At 44.5% G+C, this 21,741-nt stretch overlaps 2 long non-coding RNA genes across 2 annotated transcripts; one reads left to right on the top strand and one right to left on the bottom strand.

Moving 5' to 3' along the window:
* The first annotated feature begins 6,737 nt into the window (after positions 1 to 6,737).
* On the top strand, positions 6,738 to 16,580 carry LOC117353032. Its single transcript, XR_004537949.1, has 4 exons — positions 6,738 to 6,859; positions 12,537 to 12,594; positions 15,110 to 15,201; positions 15,735 to 16,580. It is a non-coding gene; the product is annotated as an uncharacterized LOC117353032 (long non-coding RNA).
* A 288-nt stretch (positions 16,581 to 16,868) lies between these two features.
* Positions 16,869 to 20,517, bottom strand: LOC117367861. Its single transcript, XR_004540874.1, has 3 exons — positions 20,404 to 20,517; positions 18,225 to 18,606; positions 16,869 to 17,376 (listed from the first exon to the last, which is right to left on the bottom strand). It is a non-coding gene; the product is annotated as an uncharacterized LOC117367861 (long non-coding RNA).
* Between the last annotated feature and the right edge of the window lie 1,224 nt (positions 20,518 to 21,741).

Raw genomic sequence — 21,741 nt, 5'->3', positions numbered from 1 at the left:
AGCCACACACACCAGACATTAGCTGTTTCTTTCCCAGCAGTATTAGGCTCTTCAGCACACAGCCTCAACCAAATAATAATTGGCCTACCTTAGCCAGCACCTTTACTGTCCAAGCTTCCAATACATTCAGCAGACTTCTCATCCAGCCAAGCACACCACTCCCCATACCAGCTCTTCCAAGCAATCCTTCCCAATCTTCTTAGCTTCCCCCGGGGTTCTCCTTAACCCACGGCTTCTGAGCCTTTTTTGCTCAGGGAAGTCTCTTTGTGGAGGCTCTCACCTTCCCACAGGTACCCTCTCCTAGGAACCTCTCACAGGGATCTCCTAGAATGAACCCCAGACTGGGCATATGAAGTTCTTCCTGCCTGGGTTCCACTCCATGAATCAGCAGGGTAGCCTGTTCATGCAGTTCAGCGCCACCTGCTGGATGAGGGTTGAGCTCTGAGCTACAAAGCTCAATGCATCTTGGACCCTGTAGTTCAGAGTCACCGACTGAATGAGGATTGAACTCTGAACTACAAAGCTCAATGCATTCTGGACCCTGTATTTACCCACTAATTGGCCAGCGCCATCTACTGCCCACTGATATAACAACATCACTCTTGAAGGAGAATCCCTGCTTCCCTCACACAACCCTTCTGTGGGAACTCTTTCAATAATCATTGACTGCTGTATCCTTTTAGGAGTACCAAGTTCTTTTATCATAAGAACATAAGAATAACCTTACTGAGTCCATCAAGCCCAATAGCCCGTTCTCAAGGTGGCCAATCCAGGTCACTAGCACCTGGCCAAAACCCAAGGTATAGCAATATTCTATGCTATCGATACAGGGCAAGCAGTGGCTTCCCCCATGTCTTTCTCAATAACAGACTATGGACTTTTCCTCCAGGAACTTGTCCAAACCTTTCTCAAAATTCGATCTTCTGCAGTGAAAACCATTTTGATATAGAGACTGTTTACAAACTATCGTCTGCTTCTGCATTTATCCCATAGCAACATTTCATTTTCACAAGGTAGTGTTGTGGTGTGGTGGGAAATATTTACATTTTATATCAACTTAATTCAGGACACGACACACTAAATTTCATAAAAATTGTCCAAGTTCTGGTGAAGATTTGACAGAAAACATTTTGGTGTGGTTTTTTTTTTTTTTTTCTAGTTCACACTATATGTACATGCTAATTGTACTAAGAATTCTATGATTAGGTTTTATGTGCTGCCATATTTGCTACATCAGATTTAATTGTAGCACCCATAAAACCAGCTCTACGCTGGAAGTAAACTGTTGCACAGAGTTTTAGCACATTTTATAATATCAAGGCATTAATCTTTTTTATTTTGAGGGAGGAGTGGAGTTGCCTTATGTCTCAAGGGACAATGAGATCAGTTTGATCTCACCATTATGTTTCAAAAATTCTAAAAGATATGCTTTGTATTTCAGCTTCATGAGGATCCCAGTAGGCAATCTATTACTTAATTTATTCCTCTTCTGGTGGTTCCTTTATAGCAGTGGTCTCAAACTCAAACCTTTTGCAAGGCCACATTTTGGATTTGTAGGTACTTGGAGGGCCTCAGAAAAAATAGTTAATGTCTTATTATAGAAATGACAATTTTGCCTGAGGTAAAACTCTATAGTTTATAAATCTTTCCTTTTGGCTAAGTCTTAATAATAATATTGTAATTTATAGCTAAAGAGATATATGATGAAGAAACTATTTTATTTTACTTTTGTGATTATGATAAACATACCAAGGGCCTCAAAACAGTACCTGGCGAGCTACGAGTTTGAGACCACTGCTGTATAGTATTGCTTCCATCTACACAGTGAATGACTCTGTGGGACTTCACATGCTTGATATTGTGTAAGTCAGTCATCTGATTGATTTTTGTACTGTCACCAGTGGCGTACTAAGGGGGGGGAGGTCCGCCCCGGGTGCATGCCCCAAGGGGGTGCACAGCCGGCCACCCTCCCTATTCTGCCGCTGCCGCTTTCCTTAACCAGCAGCAGCGGAAGTAAACAAAAGTGTCGGCGGGTGCTCTCTCCGGCGGTTCTACAGCTTCTGTCCGGCTCTCCTGCTCAAAGCCGCGGGTGTCTACATCTCACGTGACCTGCGGCTGCGTCGGAAACCTTTTCTCTGACGAGCGTTTTTTAGCGCCAGCTGTGGTGGTAGCAGCTCTGATGCTCAGAATTCTATGAACGTCAGAGCTGTTACCACTGTGGCTAAAATCCACACTACAATTTTGTAAAAGAGGGAGGGGTTAGTTTGTGATGGCATATTCCATACTAGGCGAAGGTGTTTTCTGTGTTCTGTGTGTTCGAAAGACATGGTTTTCTGTTAGGATTGACGGTGTAGGATTGATCTGTGCTGGTCTGGCTTGTTTAGTTTTACAATGGGTGTATTGATGTTGTACTGCTCACTGCATATGTAAGATGTTGCCTTTTCCTAGGTACTTATGTGTGACGTGTGGCTTGTTACTAAAAATCATGTTTTTCGTATAGATGGGGGGGGGGGGGGTGCCAAAAAATGATGGGCCCCGGGTGTCACATATGCTAGGTACGCCACTGACTGTTACTAAGGAAAAAAAAAATCAATCACTACCATATACAGGAATACAGCCTGAAACAATAAGATGCTCTGGAAATTGTTAAAAAATAACTAGTCATTCAAACTCAAGCCAGTCGTTTTCACATTCTGCTCATGGGTGGCCCCCTACTTTAAAAATTCAGGAAAGTGAAAAGGTTCAATGAAAAAAAAACCCCTACATTTAAATATTCTGTGCCAAACTGAAGTAGGCATGACTTACCCTCTGGTTAGCTCTTCATAGTTTCTGCACTCCAGAGAATCTGTGGCTTCCACAATCTCATGGCATGTTTGAAGCATCGCATTGAGGAGGAGAGTGTGGTGTAGTGGTTAGAGTTACAGCCTCAGCACCCCGAGGTTGTGAGTTCATACCCTGCGCTGCTTCTTATAACCTTGGGCAAGTTTCAAGTTTTCACATAATCCTCCACTGCTCCACATACATTAGATTGTGAGCTCACTCGAACAGACAGGTAAAATGTATGAGTACCTGATTTGAAACCTGCCCTGAGCTCCTTTGAGAGGATCTTTACCTCCTTTTCAATGGGCTAATGTGCTGTGGGCAACTGTGCCCGTTAAGTTTCTCCTTTTTTTGCTCACATTTATTCTATCGTTAAGAAGGTTAAGACCACTTTGCTAGGCACGAAAATTCTGGTACATCACTGGGATGTACCAGAGGGTTCTGTGAGAGTGGTCAAGGCTATGTCCAAACTATATCTAATGGCATAGACCTTTAATCAGCATTTTATTTCTCCAAAGGTGAGTTCCTTGGTGGTACAGGTCACCAAGCATGCTTCTCTCCCCAGCGAAGGCGGTGTGGTGTTGAAGGCACCAAGACCGCAGAATTGACCCTATGCTGAAAAAGGTTGTTTTGCAATTTTTATTGTGGTGTTTTCTCTGACCTGTGTTACAATGTGCGAAGATTGAAAAGATGGTTGACCTTTCATATATATTTACATTATGGGCACAATTTCTTTTTTCTGAGCACACTTATTATATTTTTGTTATATTCCAAGTTCCAAGTTTATTCTTTTCTTGATATACCGTCCATTAAAATATATCTAGACAGTTTATAGTCAATAAAAAAATTTAAAATTTAAAAACAAATGTTAAAAGGAAAAGAAAACAATATCGAGATAAAGAAAAAAGTGAAAGAGAGGGGTGGATTGGACATTAGGGGCTAGTTAGCCTCTAGAGAAGCGTTTGGGGTTGAAAGCCTGAAGTGAAAAATATTTCAGGGAAAGCAGAAGGGATCCAAGATTAGTTATCGTAGGCATCGTTGAATAAGAAAGTTTTCAGTTTTGACTTGAATAATGGAAGAGAGGACTCTTGCTTTATATGCAGGGGAAGAGTGTTCCAGAGTGAGGGCGCTATGACTGAGAAGATGGACTTTCTGATGGTGTTGTAGAAGATTTTTCAGATGGAGTGGACAACAAGGAGTTCTTGATCATTTGAACGTAGTGTATGAGTGGAGGCGTAAGGGATTAGATATTGGTCTATAAAGGCAGGGGTGTTGTTGTTTGATTTTATAGGTGAGCAACAGAATTTTTAATGTAATGCAATGGGGGATTGGGAGCTAGTGAGCAGGACGTAAAAGCGGGGTGATGTGATCAAATTTTTTTTTGCATGGTATTCTGATATTCTGTTTTATTTATTTGATATTGATACTGAACCGTTTTGGCTATCTTGGACAAATACACTTCTCCCTCCGTATTTGCGGGGGATGCAGGCGGACCATAGGCGCGAATACGGAAAAACCGGGAATAACTTTTTTAATGTTATTCATGGTTTAAAGAAAAAGCCTTCTGTTTTTTATTATTGGAACCGCGAATAACTTTTCTACAGCGATTTCTGGGCAGGCAACCAGCGATTTGTGGGCAGGCAGGCAAGCAAGCAGCTATTTCTGGGCAGCCAACCAGCGATTTCTGGGCAGGCATGCTGGGAAGCAGCGTTTTTCTCAGTGTACACTGGGAAGCATAGAAGCAGCAAATTTGTGGGAGAAAGCATGGTAGCAGCGATTTTAAGAGTGAATGGTAAGCGATACACTTTTTTATCGGTACAGTAAAAGGAAAAAGAACTTTAATGATGATGTAACTTTTGGGGGTGGAGTCAGCTTCCGAAAAATCATGAATAAGCAATCCGCAGATACGGAAACCGCGGATACGGAGGGAGAAGTGTATAGGCACCAGCTTATAGAAAAGGTTCAAAGAAGAGTGACTAAAACGATGAAGAGGATGGAGCTCCTCTAATATGAGGAAAGGCTAAAAAAAGGTTAAGACTCTGCAGCTTGGAAAAGAGACGGCTGAAGGGGGATATGACAGAGGCCTAAAAACTCCTGAGGGGTGTACCTTGTAGAGCGGGCAAATGTGAATCCAATTATTTATTCTTTCAAAAAGTACAAAGACTAGGGGACACTGAAGAAGTTATATGGAAAATACTTAGAAAATAAATAGGAGGAAATATTTTTTCACTCAAACAATAGTTACAGGTAAGTTCTGGAACTCATTGTCAGAGGATGTGGCAACTGTGGTTAGCATATCTGGATTTAAAAAAGGTTTGCACAAGTTTTTGGAGGTAAAGTCCATAGTTTTCTATTGAGAGAGACATGGAGGAAGCCACTGCTTGCCCTGGGATTGGTAACATTGCTGCTATTTGGGTTTCTGCCAGATATTTGTGACCTGGATTGGCCATTGTTGGAAGGAGGATACTGGGCTAGAGGGATGAGGGTCTGACCCAATACAGCTGTTCTTATGTTCCTATCAATTGCCTTTTATGTGCATAATCTGCTCCTCCAGATACTGACTAGAGACTATAGAACTAAAAATAAATAAAGCAACCAAACTTCAAAAGCAGAATTAATTTTATTAACATCGAGGCACATGGCACAATGCCCTATGTTCTACCATATTCACAACAGACACACAAATTCATACACACATACGTACTTCAATATTCATCAAGCTGTACCTAATAAGGAAATAAAGGACATAAGAACATAAGAAGTTGCCTCCGCTGAGGCAGACCAGAGGTCCATCTCGCCCAGCGGTCCGCTCCCGAGGCGGCCCATCAGGCCCATTTGCCTGATCAGTGGTCCCGACTATTTCTATAAATTGCCTCTCACTCCTATCCCTATAACCTTCCTCTACTCCTATCTGTACCCCTCAATCCCTTTGTCCTCTAGGAACCTATCCAAACCTTCTTTGAAGCCCTGCAACGTGCTTCGGCCTATCACAGCCTCCGGAAGCGCGTTCCATGTATCCACCACTCTGGGTGAAAAAGAACTTTCTAGGACTGTAATTGAAAACCCTCTAAGAGGGAAAAAGTTAGGGCTAGATTCACTAAAGACACCGATCGTGTCCCGACCACTGTGCGACCTCATTTTCCTCCGACCCAATTCACTAACCTCTGTGCCGATCGTCCTCTGATCCGATCTGCAAATGAGGGGGAACGGCATGCAAATGTAGGCAGGCAGCGATTCACTAAAAAAAAATGAGTGACACCGACTGGGCTGGCTGATCCCAAAATAGCAACTGCTCACGTCCTTTCCACTGTCCTGCACATAAAAGCTCTTATCTGGTCTCCTCTCCATGCTGAGTAGGCATCAAAAGATGCTTTTACACTGTCAGCAAACGGCTCATTCTCCGGATAAATCAATTAATGTGATGCAGAGCTGAGGATTGTTTTCTCACTTTCTTGTTTTAATTTCTTCCCTTCCTTCAGTAAAATGCTTTAATGCCACTATTCATGGGGCATGGGGAAGGGCAGCAGAGAGCAATTAGGGCGGCAGGAGAGTCAGGGCGGCGCGGGCTCGCAGGAGAAGAAGCAAATCAGCCACCGGAATTTGGGGCAAAAATGCGTTTTACTCTCCCGTGTCCCAAGCTAGCCTGCCCTTCTTCGCAGTGCCGCCCCGCTTTAAACCCGCGGGTTAAAACCACAGGCTCACAGTGCATGGAAGGGCAGGCTAGCCTGGGACACGGGAGAGTAAACAGGCTCACGAAAATTTCAGCTCGTGAATAATCCTCCCTGCTCTGCTCGCGGGCACACCTCCCAACCCCATCGCACGCTGGGGCAGCTCAATAGCAACGTTTTTTTAATGCCTCCCAAGCTCTGGTAAGCATGCGCAGACCATCTACAGGCAAATAAGATGGTCTGCGCATGCTTCAGGATTGCTCACCAGCGAACTGTGTGGTCGGTGGGGGATGTTCCTCCGATCGCCCCCATTTGCATGCTGACCCATTGTGGATCAGTTGGCCTGCCGCGGATTGGGCACAATCGGACAGGTTAGTGAATCTAGGCCTTAATGGCAAAACATTTATGGACTGTGTTCTTCTAGGAATCTTTTTTTTTTCTTCAGCTGAGCCCTTAGTTCAGACAGCCAGAACCTCCTGTCCACAGCATGTTACAAAATGAATAATACTCATCTCATACAGCCTCTTTTACAAAGCCGCGCTAGCGGTCCCGAAGCCCATAGAGCTTTAAAGGGCTTTGGGGCTGTTGCCGCGCGGCAGCCATTAGTGTGGCTTTGTAAGAGAGGCCGTTAGTATTCCAAGATTTATAAAAGGGTCAGGCTGAGCATTAGGAAAATGATGAGATACTGCGAGTAATTTTTAAAAACAATTAGAAAGCATAGTAAAGCCCTCTGTAATGTGTCAGTAACGGGTGGTTTACAAAGTACACATAGCTCAAACCAGATTTCCCTCCGTATAGGTAATTTAGAAACAAAAATAAACTAACTCTTGAGCTCCTTTGCACAAGTGTTAAGTCTTCACAGCTCAAACTACATATAATATGAAACCAGAGGAAAGCACCAACGAGGCTGATACCTTTGGTAAATGATTAATGAAGCTATAGCTTTGCAAACAAATTGCTCTATTGGCAAAAAACCTGCAGCTAGGCCCCTGACATGGGTAAATATTTCATCACGATGCTGGAAAGGCCACCATTTTATAAAATGTTTAGTTACTCATATTTACTCAAGTCTGACGCGGCCTGCGTTTCGCGGGACCAACTTGTAACCCGCTGCGTCAGGGCTAATTGTGCAACAGTATCTTATCGATTGACTGGAATCGGCAGAAAGAAGGGTGCACTGCTGTTAGGACACCGTTGCACAATTAGCCCTGACGCAGCGGGTTACAAGTTGGTCCCGCGAAACGCAGGCTGCGTCGGACTTGAAAAAAATACGAGTAACTAAACATTTCAGCAACGGCTCCAAGTTGATCGCAGCGGCACAGTTACGACGCATAAAGCAGAGCGTTTTTCAGACAAGTACCGCTGAAAAATAAAAGAAAATAAGAATTTGAAAATGATTTATTGTACAAGAGTTAAAAGATAACAATAGGCTGTTTTGCATCTCTCTGCCGAATTCCATATGAAATACTCTGCACAAAAAAGTTACTGTACTGTATTGGGAAGAGTTTACGCTGTTCTGAATATGATGTAGGCTGGGTTTGCCGGTTTAAAATTAGTATTTATTAAAGGAGAATTTAAAAAAATTAAAAAAATAAAATAGTTTGAATAGGGAGGTGGTCGGTAGCCTATGAAGTTAACAGGAGGATGTGTTTATTACACGATTTAACCCTGAATTGGGTATATTGCTCCATCATCTGAGGCAAACCATAACAATCAATTAGATAGTTTTCAAATAGTTACCATACCGTGCCTTATTTCTGTTGATAGTGGTGTATCTGGGTAGAGTGCATTTCCCAAAGCTGACATTCCAATTAATAAATTCAAAATAAAACACTTTTTTCTACTTTTGCTGCCTTAGCATTTTATTTTTCCATTTACTTTGGTCACAGTACTTCTTTTCTGCTTTTCTCTGAATTTCTCCTCTCTTTCCTGTGCCCTCTGTCTATTTGACATTTCTTCTCTTTCCATATCCACAATCCATGTTCCCTCTTGGACCCTACTCAATCTGTCCAGCATGTTCCTTTGTGTCCCTGTCTCTATTATCACCCCATGTGTAGCATCTGTGACAGCAAAAGTTAGAAGGATGCTTGGGTGCATAGGGAGAGGAAGGGCCAGTAGGAAAAAGGAGGTACTGATGCCTCTGTCTAAGACTCCGGTGAGACCTCATTTAGAATATTGTGTACTTTTCTGGAGATTGCACCTTCACAAAGATATAAACAGGATGGAGTTGGTTCAAAGGTAAACTACTAAAATGGTTGGTAATCTTCAGCTTAAGGTGTACAGAGACAGACTTAAAGATCTCAATATGTATACTTTGAAGAAAGGCAGGAGAGGGGAGATATGACAGAGATGTTTAAATATCTACATGGCATAAAGGCACATGAGGTGAGTCTTTCAATTGAGAGGAAGCTTTGAAATGAGGGGGGGTCATAGGATGAAAGTGAAAAGGGATAGGTTTAGAAGTAACTCAGAAAATACTTTTTTCATGGAAAGGGTGGTAAATGCTTGGAACAGCCTCCCTGTAGAGATGGTGGAGCCCAAGAGTATATCTGAATTCAAGACAGCTTGGAACAAGTACATAGGATCTCTAAGGGAGACATTTTTTTGATCTGGCAGAATTCTCAAGAACTGCTGATGGATTTTGTATCCTAACTGCCTAACTGCCTAACTGCCATGCAACCATCTGATTTGAAACATCAGAGGCGGTCCAGAGGAGGGCGATGAAAATGATAGGAGGCTTGCGCCAGAAGACGTATGAGGAGAGACTGGAAGCCCTGAATATGTATACCCTAGAGGAAAGGAGAGACAGGGGAGATATGATTCAGACGTTCAAATACTTAAAGGGTATTAATGTAGAACAAAATCTTTTCCAGAGAAAGGAAAATGGTAAAACCAGAGGACATAATTTGAGGTTGAGGGGTGGTAGATTCAGGGGCAATGTTAGGAAATTCTACTTTACGGAGAGGGTGGTGGATGCCTGGAATGCGCTCCCGAGAGAGGTGGTGGAGAGTAAAACTGTGACTGAGTTCAAAGAAGCGTGGGATGAACACAGAAGATTTAGAATCAGAAAATAATATTAAATATTGAACTAGGCCAGTTACTGGGCAGACTTGTACGGTCTGTGTCTGTGTATGGCCGTTTGGTGGAGGATGGGCAGGGGAGGGCTTCAATGGCTGGGAGGGTGTAGATGGGCTGGAGTAAGTCTTAACAGAGATTTCGGCAGTTGGAACCCAAGCATAGTACCGGGTAAAGCTTTGGATTCTCGCCCAGAAATAGCTAAGTCTTAACAGAGATTTCGGCAGTTGGAACCCAAGCATAGTACCGGGTAAAGCTTTGGATTCTCGCCCAGAAATAGCTAAGAAGAAAAAAAATAAAATAAAAAATAAAATAAAATAAAATAAAAAAAAAATTTAAATTGAATCAGGTTGGGCAGACTGGATGGACCATTCGGGTCTTTATCTGCCGTCATCTACTATGTTACTATGTTACTATGTATATCATGGCATCGTAGTGCCACTGCTTTTTTGGATATAATGATTAAGATGGTACATAACAAATTTACCACTGCTGTGCTTTCTAAACCAGCATATTCTAGTATGCCTCCTTATCATTCTAAAAATAATATTCCAGCTTCTCAGGTTTTGAGATATCAACGAATATGCTCTTCTATGGAGGATTTTAAGGAGAAAGCTGTTGACCTGACGAGAAAAGTTTTGACGAGAGGATACCCCAGGTTGATTGTGATAAGAGCAGCTAAAAGAGTGCTGTATAATCAAAGGGACAATCTGTTGGAACATGCGACTGTGGAAGATTTTCTGAAATGTGTACCAGCAAGGTAGTGAAAAGCATAAAACAAACATCTGAAGATTCGGAGAGTGCATTCTTGTTTTCAAAATGTGAGTTTCATTTTTTCCATACAGGAATCAATTATGTGTGGCTGAAATGTGAAATAGAAGGAGGCATGAGGAGGGAGACTTTGGGTTGACATGAAAAATCTGGTGATTGTACAGTTTGCAACATCATGTGGGAAACGGATAATTTTGTAGATCCCTTATCTAAACCATGTCACCAACTTCAGTTGGTCTCTACGTGTACTTCTCAATGTTATTTACATATTGGAATGTCTGTATAAATTAAATTATATGGGTCATATTTCCAGACAGCTGAAGACCAGATTGATAGAGCATTTGCATTGTATAAAGGCTCAAAAAAGCAATGGAGGTTCGAGGAGGCAACCGGCATGTAATGTACCGGTAAGATAAGCCACGGCTAGTACCATGGGGCGGCTTATCTTCCAGTTTTAAAACACAGGTCGCCCTATTCTGCGGCCTATATATGGGGAAATACAGTTCTTCAAGCATTTTCCCCATCTGTCCCAGTGGGCTCACAATCTATCTAATGTACCTGGGGCAGTAGAGGATTAAGTGACTTGCCCAGGGTCACAGGGAGCCATGCAGGGTTTGAACCCACAATCTCAGAGTGCCAAGGCTGTAGCTCTAACCACTACACCACACTCTCCTAATGCCTGTGACAAAATATGAGATCCTATCCTAAAGACGCTGTATAAGCAAAAAATAGTTGTGTGTAGAGGGCAGCTGAAGATCTAAAGCAGGGGTCTCAAAGTCCCTCCTCGAGGGCCGGAATCCAGTCGGGTTTTCAGGATTTTCCCCAATGAATATGCATGCGATCTATTAGCATACAATGAAAGCAGTGCATGCAAATATATCTCATTCGTATTCATTGGGGAAATCCTGAAAACCCGACTGGATTGCGGCCCTCGAGGAGGGACTTTGACACCCCTGATCTAAAGGCAGCTGGATTTTAAAGGCTGAATTTCTGAAGGCATTAGCTTTACATATGGATTATGAAGAATGTGAACTTTTTTTTTACACATTTTCACTGTATGGACACTGGATCACTGAAGTCACTCAGCAAATTTTTTCATCACACTTGACAATTTTCTTGCCCACAGTGAGCTTTTCTGCTAAATACAAGTATTACAATTTTTTTATTATGCAATTTGATTTTAATCATATTAGCTGTTTTTCAACAATTATTTCCTATTGTATATATTTTTTTGAATTTTATAACACAGACATTTCTGCATATATAGGAGGTAATTTTATAACATTTGCCTATGTATGTGGTTGTCTACACACATGAATATTCTCATTTAATACTGATAAGCATATAAGTACATGCCATGACATACAGTGTGTACTTTGGGTTGGGTGTGCGTAGGGGTTGAATTTTGGTAGAGCATGAGTGGTGTTCAGAAGTACCTTAACCTACATACATATGTGTATAAAGTATAGCCCTTTACTTAGACCAGACCTAAAAGCATTAGAAGGCAGTAGAATATTCTTAGTTGTGTTGGGCCAATGGAATTGTATGTGTCCTATGAAAACCTCCAGCCTTGTACCCCATCCTACTCTTCCAAATTAGCTTATAGGCCCCTTGCCCTCCCACACACTCAAGGGCGAATTCTATAAGGGGCGCCGAAATGTTCGGCGCGCCTAAGTAAATTCTAAGAACGGCACCATAGTATTTGAGAATCGCGCTCAGTAGATCTCAGCTATATTATATAGCGCTCCAAATAAAAGCGCCGTTATAAGAATTGTTATACATTGCTAAGCGCTGTGTATAGAATCGCCAGAAAGCGCCTACTTGTTGGGCGCTGTTTGTTGAATCGGCACCGAGCTCAGTGCCAAATGACGCATGCTGTTTTCGGCGCGCATGATGTCATGACGTCGTCCGTGCGGAGCCATCATTTCTAGCTATCATGTTTGCAAGGAGACAAGCCAACGTCTCCTTGGCCAACTCACGCCTCCTGGTCAGCCTGTTTCAAAGCCATGAGCACCACTATTTTATGGTACCAGGCCATAGAAGGCCCTATTTAAAATACAGGTAAAGTATTAAACTACTTGCAATCATATTTTCATTGCACATGTGAAGAAATGTTTTCTATTCTAAGTATGAATGAGTAATGCACATTGATCTCTGTATAGCAGTGTAGAAATCCAAGCTTTATGTTCTTTTATGTTACAGAAGAGCCTGGGAAAGGCTGGCCAGGAGATTCAACCAGCGAGCCTCACACCCCAGATCTGTAAGTATATGTTTCATGCTAGTAATAGAACTAGGGTTACAATATTAAATCTATCAATTGAAAGCAGTAGGGAGATAAAACCTGGATGCCCTTTCACAGCTGTCACACCCCCCCCCCCACAACCTACCTTGGATGATAAACTTTGCCCTCTTCCTGCTTGAACTGCCAGACTTGTGCAGTCAAGACAGAGCTTGTAGGAAGAGAGCGTGGGATGCTAAGGACAAGAAAAGTGGTGGCATCAGTAGTACGCAGGACAAATGTGCGGTGCTCTATTGTCTTCCCGTTTGTGCTGTGGGGGAACCCCCAATACATTCCTGCTGTCGAAGGGGGGGGAGGGGAATCCCCCCCCCCACCACCACCACTACACTTACAACTTGTGCAAACTCCAACCGTTGACTTTTCTGCTCCACTCCACTGACAATTTTGGTCCAAATGGAAAATAATAGAGCAGTGTGCTTTTGTCCTGTACACAAATGCCCCCAGTCTCCTGTGCGCTACTGACAGCGTACCAAGAAAAGTATGGCATTTATGGTCCATGTAGAACTGTGGCTAGTGGCTGCCCTGAGGCTGCAGTTCCTACAGCCACACTCCTAACTAGAGAATGACACGGTGACAAAATTCATCACCGTTCCCGTCCCCGCGGATAACCGCGGGAAACCATCTTCATGTCATTCTTTAAGGAGAGAGGGAAGAATCAGAGTATGAATGGTCACAACCACTGACCCGCAAGCTTTGCTTTGAAGAATGCTGGTGTAGAAGGACTGAGGTTGAAACAGACACTACAGAATGACATGGGATTATTTCCTGCGGTTATCCGCGGGGACGGGAACGATGATGAATTTTGTCACCGTGTCATTCTCTACTCCTAACTTAGACTGCTTGCCACACCCAGTGTCATATGTAGTTAGTACACAGAATTAGCTTACCCCAGTCAAGAGGTCCTCTGGATTCTGGTGCTGGCCCTACAACTTCCTTCTATTCTCCTAGGCATCTGACTGCCTTATATACCATATTTTTAGCTCCATAAGACACACTAGACCTCAAGATGCACCCTAGATTTAGAGGAGAAAAACAACAAACTAATTATTGCAAGCCAAATGGTGCACTAATATAGTTAACAAAATATATCAGGCTCAGCACCTAGCCTCCCTCACTTCTTGCCAGCCACTGTAAAAGAATACTTGAGTAGATGAGTCAATTGTAATCTAGATTTTTCTGAGAAACATTTTGTATATATTGTAATTCACTGGAGCACACAGGCCAGACTGTAACGAAATTCTGTCCCCACCCCACCCCCTCCCATGTGGGCCACAAATATACAAATATTTTTTTGCCGGGGCCATCTGCCACTTGTTGGCACGTAATCCTTGCCCTGGTAGCTTGTTACGACCTGCCATCCTGCACAACCTGCCCATGTGCACATGCTGTCCACACTGGGGCCATTGTGACATTGCATTGGGGGAGCGCCCCCTGATTGCCCAGCAAGTGGCTGTGATGCTGCGCTAATGTTTACTAGCACCATGCACTTCCTTATCAGCTCCTACGCCTGCCTTCCGTATTTCTCCTGGATCTCAGCTACCCAGGGCCAGGACAGCTGCCGTTGCTACATTGCCCACCTGAAGCAGGCTGGGGGGCCGATGCCGAGGTGAACTGGAGACAGAGTCTGGGAGGGGGGAATTTGTTAATATGTGCTCCCTAAGCCACGTAGATATTTCCACCCACTTTTAGGGGGACAAAAAGTGCGTCTTATGGCTGGAAAAATATGGTACTTTCCTCATGCCTCTTGCCTTTGTCAGTTTTCACTAAGGTGGAGTTAAGGTTGAGGCTGATTCAGACATTGTGAGCCAATATGTAGCAGGGGTAGCATACACACACACTTTTCCAAATCAGTCCTGGGCTACCCCCATGCCAGTCATGGCATGCCAGTCTGTATCCACAGTTACAGAAGCATAGGGAGAAGGGAGGCAGTGTGCATGGCAGTGAGGGTAGGGTTACCAGATGTCTGGATTTCCCCAGATTTTCCAGGGATCTGGACATCTTTCCCAACCCTGCACTTTGTGTGGGTTGTGAAAAGACTCCAAAAATTCTGTGTGTCAGGCAGCGAGGGCAGAGGTATGGGTGGAAGGGAGAAGCTGGGTGGTGGGGAAGAGATGGGGGTTGGGGAGGAGTGTGGGTGCCCAACCCAGATGATGGGCAGGGTGGACTGGCCCCATCCCTTACCACACTGATGGTTGATTTACAGTGTATAATGGCTCTACGGGTATAGGACATAAATGAGGTCAGGTTAGGTGCTGTAAAGCACCTGTGTATGCATAATTCAAGGCATAGATAGGTGCTGGAAATGTTGGTGTAGAAAAACCTGCCATACATTTCTGGCAAAGGGTACTCCAGGACCAGGTTGTGACACATAGCTAGGACCCTCTCAAATGGAGACATACTGTTGTGTGAATAAAGTTATGTACCTGGTACTCAACTTGGCCCTCCTTATTTCTTCCCTTGTCTCTCCTCTATACAGGTAGAAGACTTGCGCAAAAGGGGGTGCCTCCTCCGCCAGCAGTACCCCCATTTCATTGAGGAGGTGCGAGAGAGAGCTGCATGGCCAGGAAGGTCAGTAATGAGTCCATTCCATAGACCCTCTCCACCACATTGTAAAACAGGGGTGGCCAAACTTTTTGGCCTTGCGAGCTACTTTTAAAATGACCAAGTCAAAATGATCTACCAACAATAAAAGTGAAAAAAAAAAAACCCACACAAAGCACACTGTATGCATAGAAAATGTTAATTATTTATATTCTGGGGGCGTTTTCATTGAGGAAGTTCTGGCCCAGCCAGACAGCAATTGACTGGCCCGGAACTTCCTCTCTTACATGAGATTTGACATTGGGTGGGGAAGGCTGCTCGGCCTGGTGCTCCTACGTCCTCTTTATGGCATGGGGAAGCAAGTAGAACGTTAAGGCAATGTGAGTCGATCATGGAGGAAGGGATGGGCTCCGTGATCAACTCACGTTGCCTTCGCAATCTACAGGTCAATTGCGATCTACCTTTTGGGCACCCCTGTTGTACAATGTTTAGGTTTTTCTTATCTCCCATATTTTGCTATACCTGATTATAACCTCTTTCTATATTTATCTCTTGTGTAGCTGCTGCTGAACTATCACCCCCTGAGGAGGAAGAAGTGGAGGAGGAAGTGGTGGAAGAAGTAGAGGTGGAAGAAGTGGAAGAGCTGGTGGAGGAAGACCTCCACATCACTGAGGTCAAGTGGGAGGAGAAGATTCTGCCCTCCATGTGACTGCCCCTGCCAGCCTCCAAACCCCTCCCCATATCTTCACCCCCCTGACTGCCCCTGCCAGCCTCCAAACCCCTTCCCCTTCCGCCCCCCCCCCCCCCCTCAGGAGCAGCTGGACCAGCCTCAGGAGGAGCATATGTCCCCATCCTCTCCAATACAGGGAGCTGTGTGTCTGAGGGTTCCAGGGACAGATGCAGCTGCAGCTGTTGCATCTGCCCCTGGAATGGCTGAGATATTGGAGAGGCTGGGGGCCATCTATCGCCGACTACTGGCGATAGAAAGGTGTCAGGACAGGCTAGAGCATGGTCTGTCCAGCTTTTTTACTGGGCTAGGCCATGTTTTAGCCAAAGGACCAGACCCTTTCCATCGCCGGTAAACTGGCCCCACCCCCTCTTGAGGCAGCTCCAGCTGCTCTTGAGGGCTACCTTTCCCCCCCTCCACACACACACACACACACACACACTTAAGTGGAGCCACTGCTTGCCCTGGATTGGTTGCATGGAATATTGCTACTCCTTGGGTTTAGGCCAGACATTACTGACCTGGATTGGCCACTGTGAGAACAGGCAACTGGCCTTGATGGACCATTGGTCTGACCCAGTAAGGCTGTTATGTGGCAGTTTTTGTTAGGTACCAAGTTTTTGTTAAACATGTATATAGTTTTCTACACATTTTATAAAGTTATATATTTTATGGTTTATACAGGTGTCCTATGTTTTTCTCTGGCTGTCCATGTCATAATTATGTTAAGTGGACAGTGGAAAGGAAACAGGGGTCACACCATCATAATATTGCAAGGGATGGTGTGAACCTGGGTCAAGAATGAGCTTTTCAAGGGCCTGGTCCTCAGTTTACATATGACCACAAAGTTACAGAGAAATATTTAAGTTGTTTATTAGTCTTCAATAATAATCAAATAACAATTATGATACAAAATAATGATAAAATTTGATATATTAGATAACACTTGAATGCATAATACTGGTAGGAAAGGAAAAGAGCTGAAACAGTAACACAAAACATTTGGCCTCAGAAGGGCACAAAGCCTAACCCATAACTTTCTACATTCCTGGATAGACTGCTCTACACTTGGGACTCACCCATAACCAGGAGCAGAATGAGATAGCTAAGACCAAAAACACAATATCCCCCAAAACACTACAACCCCCCTACAAAAATCAACTGTAGTGATATCACAAAATTGTGTGATATGGTTTAAATCTATATCTTCAGATGTCACATTGAACCATACATGTACTGAGACCGAATTACAGAGTCATTACAAGTGAGCAAATTCTGGTCAAGTGGTTCCCATACACCAGCTACTAACTACAGCTCCCAGCCACCCCAAAATATGCCTTAACATACATCCTAGCCCCACAGTCCAAGAAAGCAGGATACAGCATTGACAATGCAGCTGGAGATAAATGAGATGGATCCTGGCAGCAGGTGACAACCAAGAAGAATGCTCCTGTATGTCCAAATGAAGGTCCAAGCTGCATGAGGAAGAGGAGAATGTAAGTGTGGAGGCATTTGTTTAAACAGTACAAAGTCACTGGTATATGGAAGCATAGGTGTTGGAAGGGAAGGGGGGCACAGGGGCCAAGGTTCCCCCCCCCCCCAAATTGGCTGTCCTGGGAGGGAGACTGCAACTCTTGCCAGACAGGGAGCAACACCTGGCTACCAGCTTGCGTGCCTGCTAGTGGGCACTCTAACGCACCCCTGCTGCCATCTATTTCTCTCCCTCTTCCCTCCCGCCTGCAGTGTCTCTACCTTTAACATCTTAGAGAAGCGTTGCGCTGCCCTGCCGCTGGTCCAGCATCTTCTCCCCACTGCACCCAGCTCTAGTGGAAACAGGAAGTTGCTAGAGAGGCCAGGCTGCAGTGGAGAGAAGATGCCAGGGCAGCGCAACACTTCTCTAAAATGTACTATTATAGGGGTGAGGTCAGGGGAAGAACTTGGGCAGGTCTGGGGCCAGGTCAAGGGTGGATCTTTTGGGTGCCCCCCCCAACAAAAAAGTATTCTGCTGCCTATGTGTGGAAGGAGAACACAGGTACACAGCCACAACCAAAAACACTGAAACCTACACACACTGCTACAACAGGGGGCACACTGCTGCTATAAGTGTGTGTGTGTGTGTGGGGGGGGTTTCTGAGTCAGGCGGGTTATGGGAATTGAGAAATGGACAGTACTGTAGGTGGTATAGCTGAGAAGGCAGTTAAGTAGGAACAGGTAGGAATGTGCCACACAGGTAGTGATAGAAGTGCATACTGAGGCAGTGACAACAGAGAGATACATGTTTGGGGAATAATGTTAGAGTGCACAGGAATATGACAGTTCTTACCACAATCACAAGAAATGCCTCTGTATGAGATTGTCTCGGGCCTTCAGGCCTCTTCGGTGCCCCTGGATAGGTAGGACCTCCTGGTGTGGTTCAACATCATCAATATCTTCTGCTGGCTCCGGGGGCTCTGGCATCCTCCTTCTCCTTGCCAGGTTATGCAACATACAACATGCTGCAAAGATTTTGCAAACCTTTTCCGGCCTGTAGGGCAGCTGACCCCTTGACTGATGGAGACATCGGAATCTTGATTTTAGGAGTCCAAATGTCCGTTCTATGATATTGCGGCTGATGTTAAGTGCCCTATTATAACGGAGCTGCTCCGGGCTCTGGGCATTCATGATGGGTGTCATCAGCCATTCCCTAAGTGGATAAGCCCCATCACCTGCATTCAGGACAAGAGAGGGCAAAATATGTTAAAAAAAGGAACATGCATCATGCATGTTGTCAGGTTCCAAAGGTGTGTTTTGCATCATCACCAGACATCAGGCTGCTCACAGGCTTGTGCTAAAAGGAGAGAAATGTGGTTAACGATAACAATAACTTTCTTTGGAGTAGTAATATGGTACTTACCAAGCAGCCATCCCCCTCGAATCTCTCTCCTCTGGAATCGCTGGTAGATTCCAGAGTGTGCCAGAACGAAGGCATCATGGCATGAGCCTGGGAAGTTAGCGCACACATCACTGATCTCCATATCAGCGTTGCAGACCACCTGCATATTCATTGAGTGATAACTTCGCCGGTTACGAAACACTCTTTCATTATATGCGGGTGGTCTGAGCGCCACATGTGTGCCATCAACCACACCAAGGACTGAGGGGAACTGGGCGATATCATAAAACCCTAGCATTGTCTGCTGCTGCTCTGCCGCAGTCACAGGAAAGTGGATATAGGTGGAGATGTGTCTGAGAAACACATCCAGAAAGCTGGCAATTATACGGCAGGCAGACGGTTGGCTGATGCCAGCTGCAGTGCCCAGAGGTCTCTGGAAGGTTCCTGTGGCCAAGAACGCTAAGGCTGTGGTGACACGAACGTGAACAGGAATGGCCTGTCCCCTGAAAGTCATGGGTTCCAGGTCTTCCTGCACCTGTTCGCACAGATGAACTATGGTCTCTTTATTAAAGCGATAGAGACCTATACACTGCTCATCCGTCATGTCTAGGAAGTTGACCCTGGGCCTATAGACTCTGGGCGCATGTCTTCGGGCTCGCCTTCGGACTTGTCCACGCCCCTGGGCTTGGCCCTGGCCTACTCCTCTCAGCCTTTGAGCCTGAACATGTAGTAGCAACACAAAAAAGTCAGCCATCACCACAAACACCCCCTAAAATGACCACCACAAAACAAATCAGCACAAAACACAGACCACCAGCACAAAACACAGACCACCAGCACAAATGAAAGCACAGACCAGCACAAAAGAATGACCAGCACAAAAGAATGACCAGCAAAAAAATGGACAAACTCTAACAGGTTTTATATGTACGGTGCGGTTATCGGCGCTGATGTCATGGCTTCGATATGGGCGCGGTTTCCCACTACACACCCTTTAAATAGAGAGCACTGTGAATTACTCCTACTTCAGTAACATGGGTCCTAAAAGGCAGGAGAAACAAGGATTCTTGTTACTGAAGTTGGGGTTAACTATGATGCCCTCTATGGGAGACAGGCAGATAGAATTGGAGCACATGGGCAGCTTGCTATCTGGCACAGGATCTGCAATCAGATAAATGCAGTCCACCACCAGCACCGTGAGGTTGAGCCCCTAAAGAAAAGGTGGCGCCTAATACCGGGGGCAGAAAAGCAGAACCGATTGCTGCGCAGGGTCCTGGTGGCGACCTACATCTGACTGCCCTTGAGAGGGAGTTACTAGCCATAGTTGGCCCTGCAACACCGGCTGTAGGAGGTGTGGATACCTCAGTGAGACGCCCAGGTAAGACATGTGAACATATACCTATTATCACACTATGAATGTGTTGCGTCTGCCTTGACATGTACTCTTGAATTGCTATGTGATCATATAACACTTCTCATGTGCTGTTATCCTTAAGCTAAAAGTGATATAGTTTTATATTAACATTTGAAAACAAACAAAAAAAAAAAAACCATAACACATGCTGCTTTGGTAAGAACCCAGGACTCTGGGCTCTTCTCATTTATGTATGCTAACAGAAGCTAGGCTTACCACATGGCTCCAGTAAAAGGAGGATGGATTGAAACTTTGACCTTGATTGAAAGCTGTGGAAATAAGGAGGCCATACTCAGACAGGTGGGTTTAATTCCATTGAAAGCACTGGAAGTAAAACCCCTCCCCCCCTCAAAATATCTTGTTTAAGGTCATAAATTCAGTGACTCTCAATTAATTCAGCATTTCTAGATATAACTGTTTTTCACAATTTAATTTTTTGCTACACCCCCTTTCCAACTCTCAGGAAAAAAAAGACAACAAAGAGAACACTCACGTTTGCTGTTGGTTCAGAAGAGAAAATGGCCATTTTGGGTCACACTACTGTGACATCATTACAACATCATCAATATGCAGCCAGGTGGGACATGCACTGCAAAAATGGTTTCATGTGGCTTTGAACACCCTACCTGTGGGGAACACAGCATCAACTGAACACAGTGATGCTTTAAGCTGTTGAGCCACACCAATTTGTTGGTTATGCCACTGATTGTGTTCAGAACAAAATGAAGTACTGGCAGAGTTTAGCTTTTTGGGGTTTCCAGTTCAGTTTTGGTATTCATATTTCTAATTTGTAATTCATTTGTGTGTATTTGGTGAAGGTCTGTGTTTTGTGTGTGAAGAAGTCATTTAAAGGTGGGTGGGGAAATTGTGAGATGGATAGGAAGGAGACAGACTGAAGAAGTTGGGGCTTTTCTCCCTGGAAAAGCGGAGACTTAGAGGAGACATGATAAGAACCTTCAAGATCATGAAGGGCATAGAAAGAGTAGACAGGGACAGATTTTTCAAATTACGGGGAACCACAAGTACAAGGGGGCACTCGGAGAAATTGAAAGGGGAAAGGTTTAGAATAAACGCCAGGAAGTTCTTTTTCACTCAGAGGGTGGAGGATACATGGAACGCGGTACCGGAGGATGTGATAAGCAGAAGCACGCTACAGGGCTTCAAAGAGGGTCTGGACAGGTACCTGGAGGACAAAGGGATTGAGGGGTACAGATAGGAGTAGAGATAGGTAATAGGGATAGGATTAGAGGCAGTTACAAAATTAGTCATGGACACTGTTCAGGCAATTAGGCCTGATGGGCCGCTGTGGGAGCGGACCGCTGGGCAGGATGGACCTCTGGTCTGACTCAGCGGAGGCAACTTCTTATGTAATAGAGCTCAATGATATGTGGTAAAGAAGTGATAGTGAGCCTACATGAAGCATGAGATATTAGAAAAAGAAACAAAGCAGAGGTCAGATTCTGGTGTGAATACGCAAGCAGCTCTTAGCTGCTTTATATGTTGCTCAGGTGGTGAAGTCAATTCCACTTGTGAACAGGTATCTAGCAGTTGCAA

The sequence above is a fragment of the Geotrypetes seraphini genome, chromosome 1, assembly GCF_902459505.1.
Source record: "Geotrypetes seraphini chromosome 1, aGeoSer1.1, whole genome shotgun sequence".
In the NCBI taxonomy this organism is placed as follows: domain Eukaryota; kingdom Metazoa; phylum Chordata; class Amphibia; order Gymnophiona; family Dermophiidae; genus Geotrypetes; species Geotrypetes seraphini.
Note: the sequence above shows the minus strand (reverse complement) of the source record. Positions and strands in the feature narration are given on the sequence as shown.